The sequence below is a fragment of the Geotrypetes seraphini genome, chromosome 4, assembly GCF_902459505.1.
Source record: "Geotrypetes seraphini chromosome 4, aGeoSer1.1, whole genome shotgun sequence".
In the NCBI taxonomy this organism is placed as follows: Eukaryota; Metazoa; Chordata; class Amphibia; order Gymnophiona; family Dermophiidae; genus Geotrypetes; species Geotrypetes seraphini.
The window spans coordinates 118,280,263-118,307,678 of NC_047087.1; the positions used below are offsets into that span (position 1 = coordinate 118,280,263).

At 41.3% G+C, this 27,416-nt stretch overlaps 1 protein-coding gene across 14 annotated transcripts in view; it reads left to right on the plus strand.

Moving 5' to 3' along the window:
* ZBTB20 (zinc finger and BTB domain containing 20) overlaps nt 1-27,416 on the plus strand; it is a 1,614,058-nt gene that overhangs the window by 1,441,012 nt on the left and 145,630 nt on the right. For all 14 annotated transcript variants that reach the window (XM_033940835.1, XM_033940838.1, XM_033940833.1 and 11 more), the window contains one exon: nt 21,549-21,733. The gene's annotated coding sequence lies outside the window, so the exon portion shown is untranslated. The remainder of the gene's footprint in view (nt 1-21,548; nt 21,734-27,416) is intronic.

Below are 27,416 nucleotides of genomic sequence, written 5' to 3' on the forward strand. Positions count from 1 at the left end.
TGTGCACAGAATAGATTTTTCACTCTTGGAAGTAGAACTAAACAATAGAAAAAGGATAAAATAATCAATATGATCTTGAGTCTGTGAAAAGCATCTCCCTTATATGAATATGAGAAATAATAATTCTTAATGCTATTCTGAAGAATAGAAGCAGCAGGGGTACATAAACATAGTCCCCAAATAGTTTGCACCTCTGAAGATGTAGAAAAAGACATCTTGAATCACTTTTGTGATGTCTATAACTGGAGCCAAGGGCTTAACCCAGAGCTTTCCTTGGCAGCTAATGCAGAAATGCTTCTCTGCATTGCAAACCGTCTCTTTTCAAATTGAAACATCATTAGGAATAAGGTGAAAAACAGCATGTTTTGTCACTTTGAAAGGTTCAATAGGAACTGACCATTGGAGTCTGGAGGATAAATCTATCTGGATGTTCAAGAAGATTTTATTGAACTGTCTGTTGTTCTTAAATGTATGTATTTACTTTGTGGAGGTTTCTGGGGTTTGTTTTTTATTTTATTTATTTAAATTTTCCAGTTGCTTCTTTCTTCTTGGCTTATAGCATTTTTTTTTTTTTTTTTAACAACTTGATTTTCATTTTGTAGTTGAGCAGCGATTTCATTTGGGTGTATAATTTTAACACTTAATAGAAAAGATGAAAGTAAGGGAGGGGCCAGGAAGTTGGCAAACTAAACCCCTGATACTTTGACCAGCAGAAATATTCTAGGGATATGTCTCCTAACTAAGCTTACAGCCTGAAGTTTATCAATACTTTGCTGCCCTCTCAAGGATATGGTATGTAAGCTACAAAAACAAAGGTTTCAGAATACTTACTATGTAGATGTTATGCCCTCAGATATCCCAGGGTTTTATAATTCATTTTATTTAACAAAAGGTAGTGCATCCCATCATCAGACATTCATATTGGGCAACTGTATCATATTGTAATAGTTTTATTCTCTACCTTTCTGTCCTAGCCCCTGTTTATTATCTAACTGCCTAACTGTGTTCTGTTTGGAATTTCTGGTCAGACCAGCCCATAAACGTAGAAGGAGAATATGATGGAAGACTAAATTGAACTTTATACAGTGACCTAAAGCCCAGTTGATCTCTGGCTTTTCTCTCAGTTCTTCACTATTAGAAATCTTTTGAGATTATCTCTTGTTTTCCTGAATTTAGTTTATCTGCCCTTTTATTTAATTGGCATTCCTTTCTTATTGTTTTATAATAGAACTGTAAACCGCTCTGGCCTGGATATTAGAAAGGGCGGCATATCAAGCTTATCAATAAATATAACATAAAACAATCCTGTTGCTTTTTTGCCTTCTTATGAATTCCTTTAATTTAGCCGTGATTCCTGAGCATCAAATGCGATACAGCCTTTCAGTTCCTGTGGGCTGCTTCGTATTTGCCGCACCGGGACTTGCTACCTCGGATTTGTTAAAAGGACCCTATGAGAGGTCATTCTATACATCTGCCACTTTTTTAAAGAAATATTTTATAATTTTACTCTTGAGCTTGCCTGTTTGGGCCTCATATCATGGCCTCTTGTTTTAGAATTTCCTTTTTACTAAAAAAAATGTTTGCTACATGTGCATTGTCGATTGCTTAATTTGACTTCCTCTTGCTGTAAACTGCCTTGAGTGAATTCCTTCTAAAAGGTGATAAATCCTGACAAATAAATAAAATAAATTATTTATACCTTATGAAGCATTCGATTGATTCTTTCATAGCCACCTCTACTTCTGGAAGATATTAATTCTTTTCAGCATGAGAATGAAGGCTAATACATTAAAAAAAGAAAGAAAGAAAGAATATACATATAATGTGATATATTTGTGAAGGAGTAGTCTAATGATTAGAGCAGAGGCGTGAAAACTAGATGAACCAGGTTCACTTCCCACTTGAGGTCTTTGTGACTCTGGGTAAGTCATTTAACTCTCCATTTCCCCCAGGTACAAAATAAGTACAGTATCTGTATATAATTGTAACCACAGAAAGGTGTTACATCAAATCCTCTCCCCTTTCCTTTTTAGTAAACTGAATTAATAGTTTTTGTGACTAGCATTTGGGAGTTAAAACTCCCTTCCACAGAATGGGACAGAAAAAGCAAAAGCTGATAATACTAGAAGTTATAAGTGAATTATACAAGCCTTCTATTTTAATCCCCTTGAATAGCATAATAAATGAAACTTTAGAATACATTTTGTATATTATGACTAAAATAGAACATTGGACAATCAACTTTAAACTGAAACTAAATACAGAAAAGACAAAAGTTTTCTTAGCAAGCCCAAAGGATAAAATTACTAGAACATCACTATATCTAAAATATCATGATTACCCAATTTCAAAAACTATAAAAATATTAGGAGTCACATTAGACACACCTCTGACTATGGTCAAACACACGAATATAGTGGTGAAGAAGTGCTTTTTTGCATTATGGAAATTAAAGACCATTAAAAAATACTTTGACCCTTTATCATTTAGATTATTGGTGCAGTCTTTGGTTTTATCTATCTTGGACTACTGCAATATCGTTTATTTGGGTATACCTAAAAAAACAGCGAGGAAATACCGATAGAGGTAGGGATAGGCTATGAAAGAGTACAGATAAAGGATTAAGGGGACTAAAGGGTTTAGATAAGGATCACCTTACAGGTCATGGACCTGATGGGCTGCCGCAGGTGCGGACTGCTGGGCGCAATGGACCTTCTGGTCTGACCCAGCGGAGGCAACTTCTTATGTTCTTATGAAATTAAGAATAGTACAGAACACAGCTGTCCATTTGATATTTGGATTGAAAAAAAGCGACCATGTTAGTCCCTATTACAAACTGCTGCACTGGTTACCAATAGAGGCACAAATAATGTTTAAATTTTCTTGTGTTTGTTTCAAGCTGGTTTGGGGACTAGCTCCCACCTATCTTTTATCTCATTTTGTGTTACATAGTCCTACAAGGATAACCAGAAACTGTAATCTTTTTGCATACCCAATCATTACTGGCTGTAAATACAAATCCTTTCTGGCCAGAACTCTCATGTATCAAGCAAGTAAACAGCAGTCTTGGTTAGGTAACTACATTAATGGAGCTAGGCTGACTTACGGCGCCTTTAGGAAAGAAATTAAAACTGCATTGTTTGATAGATTTATCTCCTAAACAGAAACTGCACTAAATCTAACAATTTTATTATGTCTATTCTTGTGTAATATGTTGTACTTTTATAATTTTATAATTTGTATATTGTAATTCACTGATTGTCCAGCTCTCTTCGGTGTGAACCGCCTAGAAGTTGTCTGATTATGGCGGTATAGAAGAATAAAGTTATGTTATGTTAAGTTTGAAGGGGAGAAGCAGTCAGCATTTATTTATTTAATGCTATCAGCTAAATTAGACCTAGATAGTCAGTGCTGGGCCATATTCAGGCATAGCACTGAATATCCTGATCAGCAGTAGTACCTAGAAGTTATGGAGGTCATGGTCTATATTCACTGCTGAGCCCACAGAATTAAACAGGCAAACCTGGACCTGCCTTTTGGGCAGTCCAACTTGCCCAATTAGCTACAGTGATTTTTAAATCTGTCCTGGGGAACTCCGGCCAGTTAGGTTTTCAAGATATCCCTAATGAATGTGCAAGGCTACCACCTATTTACGTAATTTAAAATATACTGTAAGCTGTGTGCATCCCTTCCACATTTAGATGCTCGCATTTACAACAGTTCTAACTGTGAGCGCCAAAATGTTAGCTGCATTGATGCCAGGTTACACTTGTATTCTAGAACAGATTGTAGGTGTCTAGGTTTTGTTATACAATAGGCAGCTGCCACGCAGCCTTGGGGCACCCACATGAAGGTACTCAGTTATAGCACTGCTCCTCCTGTAAGGATATTCAATGACACATTGATACTGCTTCTGAATATCCAAGTTAGAAGACTTATACAGAAAGACAATACTAAATTCTCGATAAGTGCTTTGGAATTCTGACCTTCATGAAATTCTACAAGTCAATATTAAATATCACAGTGGGTTTTTTTTAAACACAGACCAGTCATCTACATTATTCATGGATATTCAGTGCCACTTACTGCACGGTGAGCGGTGCTGAATATCCGTGCAGAACAGGGAGTGTAAATGGTAGGGATTGCAGCAATATTCAAATCATTATCCAGAGTGCTTTCCAGATAAAGTTAGTCCAGTACTTTTTCTGAACCAAATTCATTTGGGTAGTTCTCTAGATAGCAGTCTGAATATAACCTACTTTGGAAAATTGCAAGCCTTGGAATTGAGGGTGAAATACTCATGTGGATTAAAAACTGGCTGGAGCATAGGAAACAGAGAGTGGGGGTAAATGGACAATACTCGGACTGGAAGAGCGTCACCATTGGGGTGCCGCAGGGCTCGGTGCTTGGACCCGTGCTCTTTAACATCTTTATAAATGATCTGGACATAGGTACGACGAGCGAGGTGATTAAATTTGCGGATGATACGAAGTTATTCAGAGTAGTAAAGATCCAGGGGGATTGCGAAGATCTGCAACGTGACATAATCAAGCTCGAGGAATGGGCATCGACAAGGCAGATGAGGTTCAACGTGGATAAGTGTAAAGCGATGCATGTCGGTAACAAAAATCTCATGCACGAATACAGGATGTCTGAGGTGGTACTTGGAAAGTCCTCCCAGGAAAGGGACTTGGGAGTTCTGATTGACAAGTCGATGAAGCTGTCCACACAATGTGTGGCGGCAGCAAAAAGGGCAAACAGAATGCTAGGAATGATAAAGAAGGGGATCACGAACAGATCAGAGAAGGTTATCATGCCTCTGTACGGGGCCATGGTACGCCCTCACCTGGAGTACTGCGTCCAGCACTGGTCGCTGTACATGAAGAAGGTACTACTCGAAAGGGTCCAGAGAAGAGCGACTAAGATGGTTAAGGGGCTGGAGGAGCTGCCGTACAGCAAAAGATTAAAGAAACTGGGCCTCTTCTCCCTCAAACAGAGGAGATTGAGAGGGGACATGATCGAAACATTCAAGGTACTTAAGGGGATAGACTTAGTAGATAGGGACAGGTTGTTCACCCTCTCCAAGGTAGGGAGAACAAGAGGGCACTCTCTAAAGTTGAAAGGGGATAGATTCCGTACAAATGTAAGGAAGTTCTTCTTCACCCAGAGAGTGGTAGAAAGCTGGAATGCTCTTCCAGAGGCTTTTATAGGGGAAAACACTCTCCATGGATTCAAGACAAAGTTAGACAAGTTTCTGCTGAACAAGAACGTGCGCTGGTAGGGCTAGTCTCAGTTAGGGTGCTGGTCTTAGATCAGCGGGCCGCCGCGTGAGCAGACTGCTGGGCATGATGGACCACTGGTCTGACTCAGCAGTGGCAATTCTTATGTTCTTAACCAGCAAAATGAACAAGTTCATGCTCTGCCCATGCTGCACCCACACACCACCCTGGTACTGTCTAGATAGGGTTGGATTCAGTAAAATGGTGCTGAAAAATAGGTACCAGGAAAAATCAGTGCACAGCATTATTCTATAAAGGGTGCTCTGGGATGAGCATTCTTTATAACACATTGCACCAATTTTCACACCAACTTTTGGTATGAGGACTTATACCAGCTGAAACCTTGTGTAAATCCTGGTACACAAGTTGGGCACGCTTCTGCGGAATTCTGTGACTCAGTGTGCAACTTTTTGCAATGCCCCTGACCTGACCATGCCCTCTCATAGCCCTTATGGGGCATGAGCCATGGGTTTTGGATGACCTGTGTTATGGAATAGTGCATAGCAAATTGCAAACACAAATCTCAATTAATGCCAATTAACTCCAATAATTGCCAGCATCCAGTTATTGACTGTTAATTGCTTGTTGGCCATTGAGTTAAGCATGCAACTCGGGATTGTACCCAATTTTGGGCATGCAACTTTTGGTGACCTTTATAGAATCCAGGGCATAATGCTAAAGAGGTCTATAGATCAAGGGTTCTCAATCCTGTCCTCGGGACAAACCCAGCCAGTCAGGTTCTCAGGATATCTATATTGAATATGCCTGAGATAAGTTTGTATACAGTGGAGGTAGTGTATGGAAATTTGTCATGCATATTCATTGTGGGTATCCTGAAACCTGATTGGCTAGAGTAGGTGTGTCCCAAGGGGTTGAAAATCCCTGATATAGATAGTGCCACCAAATACCCAAGAATAGCTACAGATAAGCCCTCTATCCAGACGATGGCTGCTGTTATCTGGATAAATGGCTTTCACTATCAGATCCCTACTGTTTTGTCATCTTGTAATCACCCATCCATCTCTCTCTCCTCTGTTCCTTTTCACCTTCCCACCACATTTTTCATCTTTAGACTATATTGGAATCCTTTCTAGTATACCATCCTGACCTAAGGGGTTTCTTTAACTCTCAAGTAAGTCATAAAACTAATTTAATGTATGTTGTTAAAGTGCATGTACATAGTGCATTTTAGCTGCATGTATATTTCTATGTTAATAAATAAAGCTATTCTCCTTATATAATGCAAGAGCACTATCCCCAATGGAAGAAAAAGCCTCAGGTAATATTATGGCAGAGCATGTGAATGCTCAAACCTCCTCCACCCACATCATTGGCAAAAAACTTCCGAGGGGATTGTGCAATGTCCACTACACTGTGTATGCAGGACAAAATGCGTAAGCAGCCTTCAAAAATTATGAAGTTATGAGTGATGCTGTGTATAGGCCAACGTTTCACAGCATGTAGCTGTTTCTTCAGGGCTTATTCACTCCTCCACTCGCATTCATCTGTCAACACAAGCATAAATAATCATCTTGTGTCTCATTCTAAAATCTAGAACGGTCTACAGAAAAAGACCCGCAGTCATACTCACTGCGTGAATTGCTTCTTTGTTCTTACCGATGTCCTGTCATGGTAGTAGTGCCTTGCTACATTTTAACATGGGCTGCACCAATCAATCTACTCCACTTCGCTTACATGGAGGATGTCGGCTGCTCTTTTCTGATTGGTCAACCCAACCCAGGCTCATGTGGATTGGTCATCCAGAAACGCGGTGCATTTAATCACAATCTTGAAACAATATGTTGATAAACAACAAATTTAGTAGAAATAATACTAGTCTATGCATGTGTTCAAGCCTTTAGGTATTACAGAATCCAACTCGTAAATCCAGCGTTGCTCCTTTCATTGAAGAAACAACTGTCTATTCCCTCCCCGTTTGTCATTCTTTACATGATCAAGAACATAACACTGGAGTTGTAAAAAATCATGATTGTAATCCAGGTAATGCTGTACTATTGGAGCATGTGTGACCTGTCTATTAATGGTACTTCTGTGTTCATTTAACCGGAGCTTCAACTGTCTACTCGTTTGGCCCACATAAATCTTAGAGCACAGGCACACTAGACAATATACTACAAAATCAGTTGCACAAGTTGTCTCAAATCTCAATGTGTACTTTCTCTGATTTAAAGGATTGATAAACTCAGTAGAAATGACCATAATGGCACAGTTCTTACAATTGCCACACGCTGAGTGTCCCCTTGACTGTGTTCTCGTTCTGCTGTTTTCACTTCTTAATACCGCAGGGCTTAATTCTTCCTTTAAATTTGCCCCCATTTTGTCCTGCATAAACAGGATAATGGACATTGCACATTCCCCTCAGAAGTTTTTTTTGCCAATGATGTGGGTGGAGAAGGTTTGAACATTCACATGCTCTGCCATAATATTACCTGAGGCTTTTTCTTCCGTTGGGGATAGTGCTCTTGCATTATATAAGCGGAATAGCTTTATTTATTAATATTTATTTAATCCGCTTCCACTTTTCTAGTGGTGTATATTTCTATGTGCAAAAATCATGGGGTAATTTTATATAAAAACCCTTTATAAAATCACCCACTTTGAGAATAAGGGGAAAATTCTATAAGAGGTGCCTAAAGTTAGGCACCGAACTTAATTAGTAAATTGGCTTCAATAATGAGCTTTAACAAACTCATAATTGGAAAAAAAATAAAATTTAATTGGGAGATAAGCACCTATCTTTTTAGGCACGGTTCTACAAAAAGATAGGCACCCAAGTCCAAAGTAGGCATGTTTAGGAGTGGAGAAAGACTTAAGTGTCGTTAGGTGCGATTCTCTAAATTACTTAGGCACCTATAAAGTAGGTCTTTAAAACTCTGGCCTACATTACAGGTGCCTAACTTTTAAGTTACACCCACAAGCAGCAATATATATCTTTTTAAGCATTTACATACATGTTCTTATCCTTTAAGCAGATTTGTCAGACATGCCATCGCCAGCCATGTATAATTCAAAAAACGGGTGTGTATATCACTATCGGCATACATAATAATGTCATAAATAAATAAATCCTTGTTATAAATATTTTTGTTTTTGTCCAGTATCTTCTAAATTCATATGAATAAATAGTATAATTTTATATAAGACTTCCAAATCACTTAGCTTAGGGCTCCTTTTACTAAGGTGCGCTAGCATTTTTAGCGCATGCAGGATATTACCGTGCGCTACGCGGCTAGAACTAACGTCAGCTCAATGCTGGCGTTAAAGTCTAGAGTGCACGGCAATTCAGTACGCGCTATTCTGCGCGTTAAAGCCCTAACGCAGCTTTGTAAAAGGAGCCCTTAGTGTCTTATCTTAATTTATATTTCGTGCATATCTCTCGATGTTTGGAAGGGACTGGCCGACATGTTTTCGCCACTAGGCTTTTTCAAGATCAACCCCCCTAAAATTTCAAAACAGACAGAGAATGCAGAAGAGTTACATTCCAAAATACCTTTTTTAAAAAAAAAAAAACCCAAAACTTATAATGCAGTTATTACACTACTATTCCTACCTCTTTGTAAACAACCGCGCACCATCCCAACTTCAATGTTTCAAGTCAAAGATGGCCGCGGCGTCTACCAGCTGGTTTAAATCTACTAAACAACTAGATGGCTTCGCTGTCAATAACCAATCATAGCATAGCATAATATTAGCATATGTGACATTCATTGGAGAATCATTGAACAGATTGTAGCTGGGTGGGAGGGTAGCAATTTAGAGAAGAGGTTAAATTTTGCAGAACGATGGATTTTTACTCTAGGTACGGTGGCCCCGATGGGTCTCAATATGGAAATTGATCTCATCTGAGGTCCTAATTAGTTATTGACAGTGAAATCATCTACCGTAGTTGTCTAGTAGATTTAAACCAGCTGGTAGATGCTGCGACCATCTTTGACTGGAAGCACTGAAGTTGGGATGGTGCGCGGCTGTTTACAAAGAGGTAGGAATAGTAGTGTAATAACTGCATTATAAGTTGTTTTTTGGGTTTTGTTTTTTTTTTAAAAAAGGGTATTTTGGAATGTAAGTAATTTTTCTGCATTCTCTGTCTGTTTTGAAATTTTAGGGGGCTGATCTTGAAAAAGCCTAGTGGCAAAACATGTCAGTCAGTCCCTTCCCAAAATTGAGATATAAATTAAGGATAAGACACTAAGCTAAATGATTTGAAAGTCTTATATAAAATTATACTATTTATTCATAATCAATGTAAATACTCCACTCTTTTAGTTAGAGAGCCCACTCTTAATGGAAGAAAAAGCCTCAGGTAATTTTTAGGTAGGGCATAAATGCTCATACCTCTTCCTCCAACAACATTGGCAAAAAACTTCCGGGGAGAATGTGCAAAATACCACATTATTTGAGACTTTTATAGAACATTGCAGTGAGTGGATTTGATATAGACAGTATTTATTTATTTATGTTTATAGAAAAAACGTTGGAGGAAAGTGAAAGTTAAGTAAGCCCTGAAGAAACGGTTTCTTACCGTGAAACGTTGGCCTCTCCTACAACAGGGGTAGGGAACTCCAGTCCTCGAGAGCCGTATTCCAGTCGGGTTTTCAGGATTCCCCCAATGAATATGCATTGAAAGCAGTGCATGCAAATAGATCTCAGGCATATTCATTGGGGAAATCCTGAAAACTCGACTGGAATACGGCTCTCGAGGACCGGAGTTCCCTACCCCTGTCCTACAACTATAAGCAACAGCTAGTTTAGTCCTGCACTTAAGAGTTGAATGTGATATTTTGCACATTCTCCCCGGAGGTTTTTTGCCGATGATGTTGGAGGAGGAGGTTTGAGCGTTTATGCCCTACCCAAAAATTACCTGAGGCTTTTTCTTCCTTTGAGAGTAGGCTCTCTAACTGAAAGAGTGGAGTATTTACATTGATTAGTTACACCCACTCGCACCAATATCTGGATATAGAAGTATCACTATTTATTCATATGAATTTAGAAGATACTAGACAAAAACAAAAAATATTTATAAAAAGGATTTATTTATTTATGAAGTTATTATCAAAGCCGTACGGATGATGAATGTATGCCAATAGTGATATACACAGCCGTTTTTTGAATTATACATAGCTGGCGGTGGTATGTCTGACAAATCTGCTTAAAGGATAAGAACATGTATGTAAATGCTTAAAAAGATATAGATTGCTGCTTGTGGGTGTGATTACGTATTGCAGCAAATGAAAAATTGTTGGCTAGTTTTGATAACTTTAAAGTTATGCATGATTCTATAATGGGCATCTAAGTGTAATTGACATGCAACAGGCGCCTTTAGGCAACTTTAGGTGCCTACCTTTTTTTTTAGGCACCATTTACAGAATCTGGTCCTAGTTTATACTACACCCGCATATATGCGTGATAGTCAGCCCCACCCCCTGTTCTGCTTGTTTTCCACTCCCAGGAATTCCTATGCACATAGAAGGTAATTCAGGCAGAGAACTTTGCCAGTGTGTGATTTGTTTTGGAGGCCCTGCCTCCTAAATGCCATGTCTGGGAGTGAGGGTTTACTGGATGCAGTGCCGACGCTGATCACTTTGGCAGGCAGTGTAGTGGACAATCTCCAGGACAGTGGGGTCCTTCCTTGGTGTATTAAAGGCACGCAGCTCTGTGGTCATAGGTATGCGGCCTCAGTGCATGGCTGAAGGGGCATGCCCTAAGTGGCACACCTGGCCCCTTGGAGCTCTGTGGAGCTTTTGATTTTTTTCCCCTTTTTTAAAAAAATAAGTATTTAATTATGGGTAAACAAAAAGGGATTGTAAAACCTAAAGTTTCTACACCAAAAGTGACCATGGTTATGACTCTAGCTCCTATGGATAAACATGTAATTGCGGTAAACACGGGGAACTTAAATAGACCTCAGGAACACTCTCTTTTGGATGTTTCATTGAGTCCTCCAGTTAGAACTCCTCCCCCTCCTATAATTTCTCCAGAGCTAAGAGAATCCCGAGAGGTTCACCCGGCTCCATTGGTAGCCTCAAATTATATCTACAGTATTTTGAAAGTTCCTGAAATAGTTTATATTGGTGACACTTGAAGTTAATTTTCTAATATCGAGCTAACTAAGGAGATATATCTTCAAGACACTGTATATGGAAATTAAATTTATCTATGGAGAGTTTTCTTAGGACTGTAATTTCTCAGATGGACACTTTTTCCAAACAGGCATGGGGAAAATTTGAAAATGTGGATTCAAACCTAGTGTTGCTTGATAAACATGTCTCAGCTATGGAGTCACAGGTTGCTAATCTGCAAGCTAGTTCTAGCTTAGCAATTAAAGATTCTCAATCTTAAATTAGATTGGAAATATGCTCGTAGATCTTGGAACCTCCATCTCCTTAATTTTCCCTCTACTTATTTACCATCTTCAGAAATACTATTTAGAAAGTATTTAAAAGAAGTTTTGGAATTAACAAATTGTGATACGATTCAACTGAGTAGTTGTTATTATTTACCAGTAAAAATAAAAAATAACTGATGTTCAACAGAATATGGACCAACTAATAACTACGGATTTAACTGGTTTTTTAGAAGACTCTTGAGATAATATCTATTACAACTACTATTAATTATTTCTATAGCGATACCAGACGTACGCAGTGCTATACAGAGTCACAAAGAGTAAGAAAACAATCCTTGCTCGAAAAAGCTTACAATCTAAACAGGCAAAACAGACAAACAGTATGTCATGGATCCACCCTCCTAGTTACGTTTGCCCATGAAAAAGATAAGTCATTGGTAATGAAAACCTACTTTGGGAAAAAAGACGTTAACTTTTACGGTGGAAAAATCAATTTGTTTCCTGATGTATCCAGAGCAACTCAGGCTTTTCTTGACCTTAAAGATTAGAGTTTTAGCTCTGGATGCTACACTCTTTCTCAAATATCCATGCCAATGTCTCATTACCTTTCAGGAGAAGGAATTTGTTTTTTGGGGGGGACTCAATGCAATTAGAGAACTTTCTTAATGGCCATGACATAAAAAATTAAGCATATGTGTTGGCCAGTTGTAGTAATATTGTTTGCCAATTCTTTGACGTTTCTTATGATTGTTTCTGGTGGGCAGAGTTGGGGAGGGGATGGGTGGAGGGATGATATGCGTGGAAAGATACTATTGTATTGTGAATCTTTATTATTGTTACTTTGCATTGTGTTCAATAAAAATTGTGTGAACGTAAAGAATTAAGCATAAAATAGGAGTTGTATTTTGGGGGGATTACACAAATGTAGACAGGATGGACATGATTCTGTATAGGACGTCCGGTCTCAGCAGTCGCCTAAGTGGCTTTTGAGAATTGCACACAGGTGTCCTATATAGAATCGCATCTGTCCTGACAGACAGATGCCTAACCCCTTAACAAATTCAAGGGAGCACTAAAATCTTGGCTCTATAAAGATGCATTCGAAACTTAAATTTTCTGCAAGGCTAGCTTAATTTTAATGGATAAAGTTACCCCTTTCCTTCTTGTTTTAACCTTTTTTGTCTCTCTTTTCTTTAAATTAATTTGTAGTTCCACCCTTTTCCCCTGGTTTTAAGAAAGGTTTGAACAAATTCCTGGAGGAAAAGTCCATAGTCTGTTATTGAGAAAGACAAGGGGGAAGCCACTGCTTGCCCTGGATCGGTAGCATGGAATATTGCTACTCCTTGGATTTTGGCCAGGTACTAGTGGCCTGGACTGGCCACCTTGAGAATGGGCTACTGGGCTTGATGGACCATTGGTCTGACCCAGTAAGGCTATTCTTATATCTGTTTGGTCCAGGTCTTATTGTAATAAATGCAGTCCGTTTTCCCACTTTTTTATACTGCACATCGCTTTGAAATATGAAACTGCGATGTAATCAAACTTTTAATTAAACTTGAAACTTATAACCACCCCGATTCTTTGACTGGGGTCTATGTCACAGGCGCCGGTTAGAGAATCGCCAAGCAGGAGGGATGCCCACTCCCCCTTCTGCTGGAACCCCTGAAGCCCCCCCCCCAACTGTCCACGACAGGAGGAGTGCCCAATTCCTCCTGCTGCAACGGCAAATCCTCTTGACACAGTCCAAGGCAGGAAGGTTGCCCACTTCAGGTACATAGGAGGATGGGGAAATACATGGAAGGACAAGAAGCTATATTGCACTGATGGGCTACATATTACTACAGCAGGAAAAAGAAACCTTGCAGAGAAATTTAGACAATATTTTTCTAGGCATTTAAACTAGAAGGTGGGGGTGGTGTATGTACGAAGGACAATTATAGAGACCACCCCCGGCAAAAGAAAAGATGTGATAGTAGTAAAGGCTGCAACATAAGCAATATCAGCAACTCATTTCTTAGTATTGCAACGGAAAGTGAAACGACACAAAAATCCATACGAAAAAGGAGATTATCGCTGAAAAATAGCTGGAAAGCGATGACCACAAATGCTCGCAGTCTAAGCAACAAAGTTCATGATCTGCAAGCCCTGATATTAGAGGCAGATCTAGATATTGTTGCTATCACAGAGACATGGTTCAGTGAATCACATGGATGGGATGCAAACATACCGGGATATAATCTTTTTAGGAAGGACAGAGATGGTCATAAAGGTGGAGGAGTAGCTCTCTATGTAAAGATCAATATCCAAGCGACCGAAATGCAAGGGACCTGGGGAGAGGAAGAAGCGATATGGATTGCTCTGAAAAGAGAAGATGGAACTTCTATCTACGTGGGTGTAGTCTACAGACCTCCGACTCAATCGCAGCAAATTGATAAGGATCTGATTGTGGATATCCAAAAGTTTGGAAGGAAAGAGGAGGTTCTGCTGTTGGGAGATTTCAACCTGCCGGATGCGGACTGGAATGTTCCGTCTGCGGAATCGGAAAGAAGTAGGGAGATTGTGGATGCCTTTCAAGAGGCTCTGCTCAGACAAATGGTGACGGAACCCACAAGGGAAAAAAGCGATATTGGATCTGGTCCTCACAAATGGAGAGAGTATCTCTAATGTTCGAGTGGGTGCTCACCTGGGTAGTAGCGATCATCAAACGGTTTGGTTTGATATAACGGCTAAAGTGGAGAGCGGCCGCACGATACTTAAAGTCCTAGATTTCAAACGTACGGACTTTAATGCAATGGGAAAGTACCTGAAGAAAGAGCTGTTAGGATGGGAGGACATAAGAGAAGTGGAAAGACAGTGGTCTAAGCTGAAAGGAGCGATAAAAATGGCTACGGACCTTTATGTGAAGAAAATCAATAAAAACAAGAGAAAAAGGAAGCCGATATGGTTCTCCAACCTAGTGGCTGAGAAAATAAAGGCGAAAGAGTTGGCGTTCATGAAATATAAAAAAACCCAAGAAGAGGAGAGCAGAAAGGACTACAGGGTGAAACTGAAAGAAGCCAAGAGAGAGATACGTTTGGCGAAGGCACAGGCGGAAGAACAAATGGCTAAAAATGTAAAACAGGGAGATAAAAATTTTTTCAGATATATTAGTGAAAGGAGGAAGATAAAAAATGGAATTGCTAGGCTGAAAGATGCTGGGAACAAATATGTGGAGAGTAATGCGGAGAAAGCAAATGTGCTAAACAAATACTTCTGTTCTGTGTTCACAGAAGAAAATCCTGGAGAAGGACCGAGATTGTCTGGCAAAGTTACACGAGAAAATGGAGTAGATTCTGCGCCGTTCACGGAGGAGGGTGTTTATGAGCAACTTGAAAAACTGAAGGTGGACAAAGCGATGGGACCAGACGGGATCCATCCCAGGATACTAAGGGAGCTCAGAGAGGTTCTGGCGAGTCCTAGACTTGTTCAACAAATCTCTGGAGACGGGAGTGATTCCTGGGGATTGGAGGAGAGTGGATGTGGTCCCTATTCATAAAAGTGGTCACAGGGATGAAGCAGGAAACTACAGGCCGGTGAGCCTCACTTCAGTTGTTGGAAAAATAATGGAAGTGTTGCTGAAAGAAAGGATAGTGTATTTCCTTGAATCTAATGGGTTACAGGATCCGAGGCAACATGGCTTTACAAAAGGTAAATCGTGCCAAACGAACCTGATTGAATTTTTTGATTGGGTGACCAGAGAGCTGGATCGAGGACATATGCTAGATGTAATTTACTTGGATTTCAGCAAAGCCTTTGATACAGTTCCTCATAAGAGGCTGTTGAACAAACTTGAAGGGCTGAAGTTAGGACCCAAAGTGGTGAACTGGGTCAGAAACTGGCTGTCGGACAGACGCCAGAGGGTGGTGGTTAATGGAAGTCGCTCGAAGGAAGGAAAGGTGACTAGTGGAGTCCCTCAGGGTTCGGTGCTGGGGCCAATCCTGTTCAATATGTATGTAAGTGACATTGCTGAAGGGTTAGAAGGAAAAGTGTGCCTTTTTGCAGATGATACCAAGATTTGTAACAGAGTAGACACCGAAGAGGGAGTGGAAAATATGAAAAAGGATCTGCAAAAGTTAGAGGAATGGTCTAATGCCTGGCAACTAAAATTCAATGCAAAGAAATGCAGAGTAATGCATTTGGGGATTAATAATAGGAAGGAACCGTATATGCTGGGAGGAGAGAAGCTGATATGCACGGACGGGGAGAGGGACCTTGGGGTGATAGTGTCCGAAGATCTAAAGGCGAAAAAACAGTGTGACAAGGCAGTGGCTGCTGCCAGAAGGATTCTGGGCTGTATAAAGAGAGGCGTAGTCAGTAGAAGGAAGAAGGTGTTGATGCCCCTGTACAGGTCATTGGTGAGACCCCACTTGGAGTATTGTGTTCAGTTTTGGAGACCGTATCTGGCGAAAGACTTAAGAAGACTTGAGGCGGTCCAGAGGAGGGCGACGAAAATGATAGGAGGCTTGCGCCAGAAGACGTATGAGGAGAGACTGGAAGCCCTGAATATGTATACCCTAGAGAAAAGGAGAGACAGGGGAGATATGATTCAGACGTTCAAATACTTAAAGGGTATTAACGTAGAACAAAATCTTTTCCAGAGAAAGGAAAATGGTAAAACCAGAGGACATAATTTGAGGTTGAGGGGTGGTAGATTCAGGGGCAATGTTAGGAAATTCTACTTTACGGAGAGGGTGGTGGATGCCTGGAATGCGCTCCCGAGAGAGGTGGTGGAGAGTAAAACTGTGACTGAGTTCAAAGAAGCGTGGGATGAACACAGAAGATTTAGAATCAGAAAATAATATTAAAGATTGAACTAGGCCAGTTACTGGGCAGACTTGTACGGTCTGTGTCTGTGCATGGCCGTTTGGAGGAGGATGGGCAGGGGAGGACTTCAATGGCTGGGAGGGTGTAGATGGGCTGGAGTAAGTCTTAACAGAGATTTCGGCAGTTGGAACCCAAGCACAGTACCGGGTAAAGCTTTGGATTCTCGCCCAGAAATAGCTAAGAAGAAAAAAAAAATAAAATAATAATTTAAATTGAATCAGGTTGGGCAGACTGGATGGACCATTCGGGTCTTTATCTGCTGCCATCTACTATGTTACTATGTTACTATGTTATATGTTATATGTTACTATGTTACTATGTTCCTCCTGCCACTGGCTCCATCATCCTCTGAACCCCACCAAACAGTTCCCGACTCCACCCTGACACCCCAAGATCCCCCTGATACTCCCTGACACCCCAACATCCCCTTGACACTCCCTGACTCAACTCCAACACCCCAAAGATCCCTCTGCTGCCCTCCCAACACCCCCACAAACACCCTCGTATCTTTCTCTGATGGCTAGTAAGAAGGATGCCTTCTCCCTACTGCCGGTAGGCCCGCCACTGCAAAATGGTGAGCCTTCCCCTTCCTGGTGCATTCTGGGATGCACATGGGAGGGGCTTAAGGCCCTGATTGGCTCAGATGCTTGAGTCACCTTCCATACGAACGCACCTGGACCAACCACAGAATCTTAGGATGCACTGGGAAGGGGAAGACCTGCCATTTGGTAAGAGGTGGGCCTGCCAGCTGGAGCAGGTAGGTGTCCCTCCAGCCAAACTTCCTGAATAAGATACAGAGGGGTGGGGGTGTCATCGAAGACACAGGGGAATTGTGGGGGAGATGAAGGGAGAGAGTGGGCATCTCTCCTGCTGTAGGAGAGGGTGTAGAGTCCAGGGCATGAGTGAGTTGTCGGGAGGATTGGGCAAGAGCGGGAGAAATTGGGCATCTCTCCTGCTGCGGGGGGGGGTAGAGTTGGGGGCACAGGGGGAGTTGGTGGGAGGGTTGGATGATGGTTGATTTTTTTTAATGTGGGTATATTCTGCGCATGTGCTAATCGCTACCACCAGCAACTCATCTCAAGTAAATTTAATGAGCCTATGCTCTGCTCTGCGAACCTTATTTGCATGCATTGTTTTTGGAGAATGACTTGCTTTTTTAAAATCGTTACAAGAACAGCTTTGACAGTGACCCATCAGTTTTTAACACGAAGCTTTGCGAATCTTCCTCTAGGACACATGGAGGGCCATAATCGAAAGAAACATCTAAGTCCAAAGTCGGCAAATGCAAAAGGTCCATTTTCAAATAGTACTTCAAAAGATTTTTTTTTTTTTTAATCGCGTCTCTGTACATCCAGGCGCTTGATTGTCCAGACCACCAGTACGTCTATCTTTATACCACATTCTCAACCAAATATTCATCCAAGTCTGAAATGTGGGATGGGCCTGCAAAGTGATGGACTGGCCACCCAGACATGGCAAGAGAGCAGTGGGGCACATTACAGGGCACTGCTGTGAACTTCACAAAAAGGGTGCCAGATAAACATCTCACCAGAACTCCCTTATAGGTTATGGTGAGCTCCCCAAAACCCATTATACCCACTGGTCTACAACCCCAAATAGCCTTTATGACTGCAGGTGGCACCTATAGAGCAGTGTTTGGGAGTGCTCACATTTTTCACCATAAATATAGTGGTTAGAGTGGCTTATGGGCCTGGGTCCTCCTCTCTGTGATTCAGTAGCCCACCCCTCCCAGACTACTTAAGCTCTACTAGACTTTCCTATGCCAAGTGCTGATGTTCCAGAGGCAGGTATATACATTTTTATTCTGATTTTTATGGTGGTGTGAGGGGGGCAGTGAACACGGGGGGAGTGTGTAGGGGTCTTTACTGTGTCCCTGCAGTGGTTCTCTAGTCACTATGGATACCTTTTTGGCACTTATACCTATTTTTAGATTGCCTAAGTCACAACGTATAAGTTTCGTCTAAGCAGTTTCGCAAACTTTTGATTATCCCTGCAGTACAACTAAGTCTAGGTCGGCCCACATCCCACCCTAACCACTCCTCCCAAAACATCCCTTTCTGCTCTGGGCACACAGCGAGATTCAGAAGCCTAAAAAGTCTCTGGATATATCTGAAAACTCATTTTGATTATCGGCACTTGGACTTGGTCTTTTTGATCGTCCAAGTGCTGATTTGGGCGGATTTTTAGACGTATTTCTGTTTTGCTTATGAGCCCCATAGTTTTTCTAATTGCCCAATACACTCTGCTACCCAGTGACACAAGAGCATTCCTAAAGAGGAAAAAAAACCTTAATCTCTCACAGATAAATTATTAAACGCTACTTGTAGGCACCAGAAATGTAGGCCTTGAAAATCCTGGCCTACTTTCTAACACCTACCTTTGCTGGAGGCACAATTCTCTAAAAAGCGGCCTCAGGTGATTGACACATGATCAGCGGCCACTTTTAAGATGGCTGCCAATAATAGTGCTATTTGGAGAATCTGGACTTCACTGTCTTCTTGAGATAGGCTAAAGCCTGCAATGCTGTCCAACTCCTTGCTTCAAGATCAGTGAGCACTGAGTCAGTTATTGTGGTGGCCCTGTAATCAACTTTAAAGCTTTTTCTATACCCATGAGTAGTACTAGTTTACAGTTAGAAATAATACTGTTACAGACCATGGGAACAGAGAAAATGCCTCAGAGTTAATGCCTTTGTATCTGTGCTGGTGAAAGTAGATATAGCCTTAAATAGCTGAGTACGTATTGATGTTGCCTTGAGTATTGATGTAGTGGGCAACATATGCTTTGTTTGTTTCATGACTCATGGTCTTATAAGTGATATAAGGCTCATTTTACAAAGTCGCGGTAGAGGTTTCTATTTTCCAACTTAACACACAGGAAACACAAAAACTTTTTTTTAAAAAGTTATTCTAATGTAATCTAGTGGGTCTAATGTAACAGTTTCACTTAGGCCTTGTTGCAAGGAGTTAAACAGCATCACAGGCTTTATCTTGACTATCTCAAGAAGACATTGAATGCTTCAATGTTTGGACTGCTCCAAAGTGTACGTGTTTAGCTATTAGTGAAGTATGTTAAATTTCTGTTATTTTCCACAATAAAGTGTAGATATTGAAGATTTATTTAATAAAATACTAGATTTTTTTTGCATAAAATATCTTTTTAACAATGTACCATTGCTGAGTGTGAAAACATAAAATTTATAGCTATAATACCAAGAAAGTTGCACCATTAAGCAAAAATAATAGCAAATTTTAAGAAAAACAGAACTTTATGTAATTGGTAGCTTTGAGGGACCCCAGAATGGGCTTTAAAAAAATTATTTTCTGATCAAACATCAAATTAATGGGAAAAACTTCAATTTGCCCAGTTTTTCCAATTTTATGTTTTTTCTGAACAACCCTACCCCTGCAGTTTAGTTTATCTCTTTCTCCTTTCCCTTCCCTCTCCAAAAAAGGCAAGAGTAAAAGTTCATGAATTTGATATACTGCTTCTCTGTGAGTAAAATCAAAGTGGTTTACAAATACTATATCTAATCTAATCTAATCCTTAGGTTTGTATACCGTATCATCTCCACGTTCGTAGAGCTCGACGCGGTTTACAGTAGGAGAAATAGGAAGGAACTACAACAGAGGGTTAGAGGTAGAAGTGTGAAGAAAATTTAGAGGACTTGGGATGCCAAGATATAAGAGTTTCTTTGATTCCTAAGTTGGAGGGAGACTTACATTTTTTGAGAAAAGCCAGGTTTTCAGATATTTGCGGAAAACTTGGAGAGAGCTCAAGTATACAGTACTCCTCCGATATTCGCAGGGGTTCCATTCCAGGAACCCCTGCGAATGTTGAAAACCGCAAATACGTTTTTTAGCAGGGGAGACAGGAGAGGGCAGCCGGAGAGGCAGGAGAGGGCAGCCAGAGCGCGGGCGAGTGAAGGAAATCACCCACGGTATGCTCCGACCGCCTCTTCCTGTACTAAAGTCGTGCCTTACCAATTAGGAGCTACATGTCAAAGCAGTTCCTAAAAGTGAAATTTACCTCAGATGCAACAACAAAGCAGAGCCAAAAAGTTGTAGGAAGCAGATTTTATTGAGGGACCTAACACGGCCCGTGTTTTGGCAGATACCTGTGTCAGAGGTCAAAATTGTACATCACAGTAGTACAACACTTCCTGCTTAATGTCGTCAATGATAATATTTAAGAGTCTAAGAAGATGTTTGTAGCTATCATGTGCGCTCTACAAAACCTTCTCAGACTTTTAAATATTGCAGTTGACAATGTTAAACAGGAAGCGCTGTACTGTGATGTACAATTTTGACCCCTGATGCAAGCCTCTGCTGAAACACGTGCTGTGTTAGGTCCCTCAATAAAATCTGCTTCCTACAACCTTTTAGCTCTGTCTTGTTGTTCCATCTGAAGCGTGCTTCATGTTTGGTTTGTGTTGCTGCTTCCCTGTGGTTTATTTTGCTTTGCACTTTTGAATTCATACTAGTTCGGAAAGAATTTAAGAGGCAGGGCTCTCCACTTGAACATAACCTAAAACACTGTAATTGATTATTATCTTTCTATTCTGCCATCATTTGATTTTTGCCACCAAACCCTTAAGACTTACAGTAAATACTTGGTTCAGGTTAACCTTAGATGAGAACATAATCTGGCTTCGACTGATTTATTGGGAAAGGAATGGTATGCAGTGAGTGCATTTTGGTACCAGTGGCCTGATGCTGACCTGAAACCCTAAATTTCCAGAGAATTAAACCTTTAAATCTTGATGTTATCTCCTTAAACTTGTGTACCTGGTTTGCCACACAGCAGGAAAATAACAGTTATGAGGGTCCCCAGATTAAGAAGGGTTACAAAAGGACTAACTGGTTTTTGAACAAAGGACATAAAGGACTTTTGGGGAGAGGTGGAGATCTTCCTTGTTAAAGAAAAGGAAATTTCAGGTTTATCTTAAATAGAGTCTGAAAATATTGTCTTCTAGACATGCAAGTAGTACATTCAAAGCACTCTGTTTTTTTTTTATTCAGGAAGAAACCCAAGACATTTGAGATCCAGAAGGCATCTGAGGAGAATGAGATTACTCAGCCGAACAAACAAAGCGCCAAGCCAGGCCTTCCCTGCCAGAAACTTGTAACTGTTTCATTCCAGAGCCCACCCTCATCCACTCAATACATATATCAACCAACGAACACATACAGAGAGTCATCTAATTGTGAGTATACCTAATGTGAACTCTGTAGGGTGCTACTACTGTGAAAACAGCATTTCTTTATATTCTGGGATCCTCTAGTGGTTTCTGCATATAGTTTCTTGTCTGATTTTAATGTTTACAGATTTGATTTTCAAAATGATTGTACTACTATATTAAGTCATTACCATGGCATTATCTGGAGAATATCTAAATAATGGCCCCAAGTAAGGATGAAAAGAATATCGTATGACGTTGTGGACAGAAGCTGGCAAGCAAAATGTAATTTTGAAAGGGAATTCAGCCCATCTGCATAGGCATAGCTGGCTCTAAGAATGAGCAAGAGTGTTCTTTGTCCAGAAGCCCATCGCCCTCTGCTACCATGGTCTTGGCACTTTTAATTTCTTCTTCTCATATGGTTCCCTGTACCAGTGCTGGACCTGTGCAGCTCAGACATGACAGTGAGAAATGCACCAAGGTGTACTAGCAAGAAGCAGACAAATATTTTAACACTAGTTGACTTCTCTATCCCTGGGCTGCATCATAGAAGAATGAGGTTAAGTATGCAGAGACTGGGTGAATCAGGAATTTGGAGATTCTTGGGGATTGGGAATTTTGAAGGTGTAGTCTCCAGAACTGTACACAATTTGGGGAACTTGGGGATCATGTGAGTGCTGGGTGAGGATAAGGCCTGACTACAGCTCAATCCTAGTACTCTATCTTGGCCCTTTATTCCTCACAGGTTGCTTCTGTGCAGTTTTAACAATGTTTCATAGCATATATGGATAGCTCCATTTTAGGCATTTTGTAGTTTATCTTATGCCATGGCGCTGTCAGTGCTGCCTTGTCTTTCTCCCAGTACTTACCACTACTGGAGTTGCTTTGCTCCCCGTGTGCTGCCTCAGAGTATTCCTATCATTCTGTGGGCTGTTTAGCCTGAATCGTGAAGCATCAGGATGTTCTTTCCACTGCTTTACCCCTCTCCCAGCACTCTATGGTCATTAACCTTTTAGGAGGAACTGAAATACAAAGCTACACTGAAGTAAACAATATGTTGTTTTCTAGTAGTTATCTATAGCAGAGGGGAAAAATGGGGCATGCATTCATACAAAATCAGCCATAAAACTATGAGATGAAAAAAGATGGATTAATTAATTGTGAGTATTCCAGCTTTACTGAAGCTTTCCTTTTGTCCATTCATACAATTATGAATGTCTAAGAAAGAGTATGTAAGTTTTCAGCCCCAAACTAAAATCTCAACCATTGAATTTAAGCAATAAAAGCTACTTACTTGCTTATTTTCTTCCCTTATATACTGTATAATCTTCAGTGCCAGTCATGTAGTCTGTTAGGACTAGATCAGGGGTGTCCAACCTTTTGGCTTCCCTGGGCCACATTGGCCGAAAAACATTTTTCTGGGGCCGCACAAACACTGCAGCAAGACAGAGGAGGGAGCTGGCAAGACGGTAAACACCTGGGGGCAGCAGAGGAAAACACTGCATCACCCTCGAGCGGGGCCACACAAAATACTTCATGGGGCCGCATGCAGCCCTCAGGCCACAGGTTGGACACCCCTGGACTAGATGCTCTTAGCTCCGACACCATGGTAAAAAAAAAAAAAAAATACATAGTGCACCAAAATACATAGTGCAAAAAATACCATGGTGGGAGCAATTTTTGTTTTATTGGTGATTCTCAGCACAATAATATACAAATTATATGCATACTATTTGTGCGGAACATGCCGGTAAAGGGAGAGGAGGAGTTGTGCTCAGAATTAAAATCACTAGCACAGCTCCTCTTCCTGCGTGCCTGTCAAAAAAAACAACAACAAAAAAACCAACTCCTTGATAGCAATTCCTTCTTTCCGTGCCTGAACCGGCAAGCAGGGACAACAGGGGCTGCTTTTTTTAATGGGCGCAGCTGTTGTTTGGGCACAGCACACACACAAGAGCTATGCGTATAACCCCCTCCCTCGACAGACCCCCCCCACCACACAAGCCTGGTGATCTAGTGGGCCATCTTCCCCAAACCCTTTTTGTATCCTTCTAGAAGACCGGCAGGAGGAGAGTTCGCTCACGTCGACGGGGTCTTAGGCACCTGGGCCAATCAGGGCCTTAGGCCCCTCCCTGGTGCATCCCAGGATGCACTGGGAAGGGGAAGACCCGCCATTTTGAAGAGATGGGCTTGTGGGAAGGACTGAGCTCCCCTCCTGCTGGTTTTTTAAAAAAGTATGAGGGGGGATGATCCACTAAACCACCAGGTTTGTGTGGTGGGGGGCACTGGGAGACTGTCTGCGGTGGGAAGCTTGCTGTTGGGGGGAGATGGAGGGGGATAGCCCATTAGACCACTAGGCTGTCGGGGGAGTAACTTTCTGGCGGGGTTGTGGGGTAATGTGCACAGCTCTTGTGTGTGTGCTGTGCACACACACAAAAGCTATGCACATTTTTTTAAAAAGTATGTCAGAAGGGAGTGGGCACCCTCCTACCAATCTTCCACATGAAACACAGAAACATGTCTGCAGATAAAGACCAAATGGCCCATCTAGTCTGCCCATACAAAGTAACCATTATCTCTTTCTCTCTCTGAGAGATCCCACGTGCCTATCTCAAGTCCTCTTGAATTCAGACACAGTCTCTGTTTCCACCACCTCTTCCGGGAGACTGTTCTACGCATCTACCACATTTTCCGTAAAAAAGTATTTCCTCAGATTACTCCAGAGCCTATCACCTCTTAACTTCATCCTATGCCCTGAGACTCGACTCATGCACATTTATATTATGTAGGTATTTAAATGACTCTATCATATCTCCTTTCTCCCGCCTTTCCTCCAAAGTATACATCTTATCACAAAGACCACACACCATTTTAGTAGCCTTCCTCTGGACTGACTCCATCCTTTTTATATCTTTTTGAAGGTGCGTCCTCCAGAATTGTACACAATATTCTAAATGAGGTCTCACCAGAGTCTTATACAGAGGCATCAATACCTCCTTTTTCCTACAGGCCATACCTCTCCCTATGCAACCTAGCATTCTTCTAGCTTTTACCTTCACCTTTTCAACCTATTTGGCCACCTTAATATCATCACATACAATCACACCCAAGTCCCACTCTTCCGTCGTGCACATAAGTTCTTCATCCATAAACTGTACCGTTTCCTCTATTTTTTGCAGCCCAAATGCATGACCTTGCATTTCTTTAAATTTTAGCTGCCAAATTTCAGACCATTCTTCAAGCTTCGCCAGGTCTTTCTTCATGTTATTCACACCATCCGGTGTGTCTACTCTATTGCAGATTTTGGTATCATCCGCAAAGAGACAAAGAGGTGGAGGGGGGGCAACAATGGCGAGGGGTGGACTAGACTACCAGGCTTTTTGGGGGCTACATGGAACCAGGGCTGCTGGTAGGTCTGAGCTGCTTTATTTTCCTGTCAGTGTCTGAGTCAACCCTGCCAGTAAATATTGGCCCCGATTTTTCATAAATGGAGGGGCATTCCTTTTTAAGAATCACCCAAATAGGTCATTTTAATATTCATGACCTTGTTAGACTACAGTTTTAATTTTAATGACTTCATACAGAGGCTGCTAGAAAACACAGAAAAAAACACGGTGAGCCATTTTTAATAATTGGGTGGTAAAATCCATGCATTAAACGATGATTTAGTGCCTTCGTTAAATGCACGGTGACTTTAGAGAATAGGCTTCATAGTTGTTATTTTTTTGTTGCTGCTGCTGTTTTTCTGTTTCTTGTTGTAGAAGTGATGTGGTATTCTTTCCTATCTGAGTTTTATTTCTACTTGTTGTTAATTATTAATTTTGAACACCGCCTAGATATATGCAGATAGTATAGCTGGTATTAAAAGTCCAATACACGATAAACAATGTAAAAGTGGTGAGTGTCAACTGAGTGACTGTAGTAAAAGTAGTTAGCAGATCTGGTTTAAAAAAAGGTTTAGAATGTCCTGGAGGAAATGTCCTTAAACTGCTTTTAAGATAGGCTCAAGAAAAGCCAGTTCTTATCTCTAGAATTGTTAGCATGGAATCTTGCTACTCTTTAGGATTGTGCTGAGTACTTGTGATCTGGATTAGCCACTGTTGGAAGCATGATACTGGACTAGATGGAGCTTTGATCTGACCCAGTATGGCAGTTCTTATTAGTTCATCGACTTCATCTACAATGGGTGGGTGGATGGGTTTATGAAGGGGTGTGAGGTAGCTTGTGAGAGGGAATAGGTTAGGGTACAGTTTGGGCCTGATTCTGTATAGGATGCCTGGTCTCAGCAGCCGCCTAAGCGCCTTTTAAGAATCGTACACAAGTGTCCTATATAGAATCCCCACCTAACCACCCCAATTCTATAACCAGCGTCCATGTTACAGACGCCGTTTAGAGAATCGTGTTGCCACTGAGTTGGTCATGGCAAGGGAATCTCCGTGCTGCAATCAGCTGAGCGGCAGGGAACACCTGAACCCCACCGCAAGTCGACCAGCAGGAGGGTTGCCCACTCCCTCCCACGCCACCCCAAATCCCACACACACACACTCACTGTCTGCGGCAGGAGGGATGCCCAATCCCTTCTGCCGAAAACCCCTAAACAATCCCCGACAGGAGGGATGCCCACTCCCTCCGGCCGGCAGGCCCGCCTCTTCAGAATGGAGGGCCTTCCCCATAGGAGGGGCTTTAAGCGCCTGGGCCAACCAGAGTCTTAGGCCTCCTTCCCAGTGTATTCTGGGATGTACTGGGAGTTGCCTAAGATGCAGATTGGCCAGATACCTAAAGCCATGCCCATGGAATTACATGGAAATACTTTTAAAACCTTTCGGAGAAAATATTTATTCATTCAACAAATATTTAAGCTCTGGAACTGGTTTCTGGAGGATGTAATAACAGCAATTAGCATAATTGGATTTAAAAAGGGTTTGGACAAGTTTCTAGAGGAAAAGTCCATAGTCTGCTATTGAGATAGACATGGGGAAAGTCACTGCTTGCCCTTGGATTGGTAGCATTGAATGTTGTTACTATTTGGCTAAAATCCTGCATGCACTAAAACCGCTAGCGCACCTTAGTAAAAGGAGCCTTTAGGCCCATACTGAGATGTCTCACATTTATTAATTAATTAATTAATTATTTTCTTTTGGTCCCGTGAATGTTCTTTGAGAATCAAATACTGGGCACTGTCAATGCTTTCTTGCTTGGTTATATGACATTTTGGCAGTTTTTTCTTAAGAGTTTTTTTTGTTTGCCTAATATAAGGACTGTCAGAAGAGGTGCTGAGGCAGCTGGCTGCCCAGGTCCAGGCATACTGCCATTGCTGCTACTCAGGCCCAAAGGAGCCATATTGCTGCCAAACGTGAATAAGTTAACAAAGCATTTTTAGTTATTGTGGTAGAATGAAACTTTTTTGCTTAACCACTTTTCTGTGGCCCAAACAGGATCACCAGTGGTCATATCTGAATCAAAGGATGCCTTGCCTCCCTGCTGAAGTCATTGTTGTGGATGCCCATTGAAACTTCAGGATTGTCCCACTTCCTTTCTGCTTGAATCATTGCGAAGCCCCACAGGACCAGAGTCTAAAAATAGCACCCTAGTTAGGTGCCCCTACGTACCCTAAGTGAGGCTGCCTGGTGATGCCTAACTTAAATTACTTCAATTAGCTTAAATGGCATAGTAATTGACCATTCAAAGATTGTGGAACACAACTTGCTCA